Here is a 3847-nt window from a genome sequence, read left to right as displayed (position 1 = left end):
CCCTCACTGCTCTGTCTATCTTTCCCGGGAACTTGCTATATTGCATCTCATTGCTAACTTCCCTCCAAACCTTTCCACCAAATGCTTTGGACCCCTAAAAACTTCCTATAAAATTTCCTCTTTCCTTTTAACCTGATTAAGTGTCTCTCAATCTTTGGTCATTTGGATTCTACCTCCATGATTTTTGCTATATTCACATGCTGTCATTTGGTGTTAAAATGGGACTCTTTAAGTTTCAGCTGAGAAACTGTCACAAGGAGGCACGTTTTAGCCAAAGGCATATAGCAATAGGTGGTGAGTTCTTACATCTCATAGTAAGGTGCCACCTAAGACATAATAGGATATTTTGAAAATAGTTTGTCCCTTCTTACTATTTACCTTCCTCGAGGGTACACATGGGTTCAGCCAAAGAGATTTATTAGAAGTACAAACTGGGGTTCAGCATCGGGTAGCAGCCAGAGGAGAGACCTTGCCCTTATCAAGGAAGTCAAAGTCACATCTTTCTTTGTGAGGGAACTTCAGAAAAACACCTCCCAATGATAATAACCCTCACTGGGAATCTGCCAAACCCCCAAATGCTGTTAGGTTTCATTTATGCCTGTACTTTTCATTTTTCTCCTCCACACCCCACGCCCTTCCCCAAACATCTGAAAGGAGTCAAGGTGGAGTGGAACAGGAAGAGGAAAAGGGCTGTGCCAGCAGCTGTGGAGAAGAGAGGAAGGCCAGCCTTGCCCCTTCCCCACTGCAGACGCTCCAGTCCGAAGCAACACCAAGATGGTGGGGAGAAGGTGGCCTTGGAGGGGCAAATTTGGACTTCTGGTAATTAAACTGTACCTGTGTCCTTAATTATTGAACTGACACTGCTTTTTGTTCTATCAGAAACAGAAAGTCCAGAAAAGTTATGGGCTGACCCAAAAGCAGGAGGTGTACAGGTTGGGTATAAAAGAATAATTGGGTTGGGGGCAGAAGAGAAAGAGGTTTTTGCGAGATTTACACTCTTCCCTCATATTGCACCCTTTGCATTTGTGAGTTTCTCCAGAAACTCTTTAAGGCTCAGCATCTGGGGTTACACATATACACAGAACTCTTCAAATCCCCAGTAGAAAAAAATAGAGCCAAACTGCTCAAGGTCAAAACCACTCAGGAGACACAAGCACAACCTGTCAATTGGTCATATCCAAAGATATGGGTGGAATCTTACCCATAAACATGAACTTATGGTTTTTCTTAAATTATTTTTATCAGTTTTTTTGAGGTATTGTTTATATACAGTAAAATTCACCCCTTTAAGAGGGTACAGTTCTGTGTATTTTGAAAATATGTGGCATTGCAGCTCAGCTTGTGTGACAGTGGCGGCGTCGGTGACATCTGCGGCGAGGAGAGTCTGGCGCGATGTCTCACACCATCTTGCTGATGCAGCCCACCAAGAGGCCGGAAGGCAGGACGTATGCCAACTATGAGTCTGTGAATGAGTGCATGGAAGGCATTTGTAAAATGTATGAAGAACATCTGAAGAGGATGAATCCTAATAGCCCCTCGATCACATATGACATCAGTCAGTTGTTTGATTTCATTGATGATCTGGCAGACCTCAGCTGCCTGGTTTACCGAGCTGATACCCAGACATACCAACTGTATAACAAAGACTGGATTAAAGAGAAGATCTATGTGCTCCTTCGCCGGCAGGCCCGGCAGGCCCAGCAGGCCAGGAAGTAATCGAGTGTGAAGCATTGGGGATGGGGTGGGCGTGGAACATGAGTGTGTGTAGCGAGCTGTAGTGGGAGTTTTGTATTATAGCAATCCTGTTTCCATTTTGTTACATTCTAGCCAAGATGGAGTGTATTCCATAAATGTGAGGATCTTGTTCAATCTGAAACCCCCACTGCCCCCCTTTTTTTCTTTTTCTTTTTTACTTAAACGTTTTTATGATGATTTAGATGAAAGTTGTTCCTTGTCATTTAATGTTGGCTGCAATCCTTCCAACTGTTGATGTCTCCTTTATAACATTCACGGTATTAACCCTTCTTCAAGATGGGGTGGGGGTGATGATGCAGTTTAGCTATGTCCTCAAGATAAAGTCTCAGTGAAAAGTAAATAAATGTTCTTTAGTTATAAAAAAAGAAAATAAATTATGCACATTTATGTAACTACTGGCACAGTTGAAATATAGAATATTTCTATCAACCCCTGAACTTAACTTGGATCTGTATTTAATGAACTCCTGCTCCACTCCTACCATGAAATCCCGGCAACCACTGATCTGATTTCTTTTCAAATAGTTTTGCCTTTTGCATAACGTTACATGAATGGCATATAGTAGTTCCTGTCTGGATTCCTTTGCATAGTATAAAGCGTGTTGTGTGTATCAATAGTTCTTTTTTTTAACCATGGTCTCTTTATTCATTCATTAGTGAACAGGTATTTGAATTACTTCAGTTTTTGAAGATTATGAATACGGCAATTCACTCTAAAACCCTAAAAATGTATTTCACTTTGTCTTGAGCAGTGAGTTTGAGATGTTAACTGCATATCTATTATATTTATATGGAGGCATTAATATAACTATATAGCTATTAATATGAACTATCTGTGTATTCATTAGATACATTTGTCTCAGAATGGCTTGTGCTATGCATATCATGAACACCATGCATTAGGAAACAATTAGGTTCTGCCTTCTTATCACATCACTTCCCAGGACCCAGCTTCCCCTGCAGAGTTCTTGAAGTTGGCAGTTTCTTCTCGCACGCACCATGGGGCAGGAGTTATCCCAGTACGTCCCCCGCTCTCTGTGTCAATTCCAGAGAGCTCCTTTTCCAACCTCTGCAGTAAACCTACAAGCTCTGAAGCTTGTTCCTTTATGCAACAAACAGAGGATAAAGGAACTCACATTATTATTGGAAGAAACGGGCATCTAGAGGTAAAAATAAATTCTAATTTTTGTTTTTTAAAGTTTTATTTAATAGATATATATCTTTTGCTATTTATTAGAGCTTTTCAACATTGTGTAAAGTTTTATTTCTCAGAACTTTTTTTTAAGTGTTTAAAAATCTTCCATTCTAAAATCTGAATCTACCTGCAAATATATATAACTACCTACGTATATTTGAAATACTAATGTGCCAATGTTATTCCAAACACACATAATTAAAATAATCTTTTCCCCACCATTTACCTTTTTCATCTTTTTCTTCTATCAATGTCTTACTGTGAATTGTCTCTAGCAAGTATTGTCAACCATCAAAAACTAAGCTATGAGAAGTATATGAAAAAAACTGTTTCTTTAGAGTTTGATGATCAAAATCACAAGTGTTTGTGTTCAATTTCAAGTTACTAACAGTTTGTTCCCTAATCATCAGAACACAAGAAATCACTCGTTCCACTTGTGTGGGACTTCTAATGTTTCTTGAGAATCAACATTCATTTTTCAGATAAAAGCATAACTTGTTCAGTTTTGCCTTGGAAGAGAAAGGAGGATTGGAAATGATCAGCTATTTGTTGGTATTGAAGAATTTTGACCATGTAAAAACAACTGACTTCTAGCAAGGACAGAGGAAATCAGATGAGGAAAAATGTGCTTGGCTATGAACTCTGCAGTCTAATTGAACTTTAAAATAAATTCACTGTTAGCAATCTCTGAATGAACAACTTATGGGAAATGAAAGAATAATATCCAGGAGAACAGGTGCCAAGGAAAAAGTAATAACACAGACAAAAAGAGGCTGTAAAATTATTAATTGAAAATAGTTGTACAAGTAAGTTATTTATGCCATAAGAGAACAGACATCTTCCAAATTCCATCAATGTATATTTAAAATCTTGGAATGCAGCTTATACTTAAATAGGA

General features: G+C 38.7%; 1 pseudogene across 1 annotated transcript; it reads left to right on the top strand.

Moving 5' to 3' along the window:
- Nucleotides 1-1374: 1374 nt before the first annotated feature.
- LOC103262107 lies at nucleotides 1375-2120 on the top strand (annotated as a pseudogene). Its single transcript, XR_002482060.1, has one exon. The product of XR_002482060.1 is annotated as an enhancer of rudimentary homolog pseudogene (transcript).
- The last annotated feature ends 1727 nt before the right edge of the window (nucleotides 2121-3847 follow it).

Source organism: Carlito syrichta, unplaced genomic scaffold (genome assembly GCF_000164805.1).
Source record: "Carlito syrichta isolate Samal-C Ts95f unplaced genomic scaffold, Tarsius_syrichta-2.0.1 Scaffold304336, whole genome shotgun sequence".
Taxonomy (NCBI): Eukaryota; Metazoa; Chordata; class Mammalia; order Primates; family Tarsiidae; genus Carlito; species Carlito syrichta.
The sequence above is the reverse complement of the archived record's forward strand: the minus strand, read 5'-3'. Positions and strand labels throughout refer to the sequence as shown.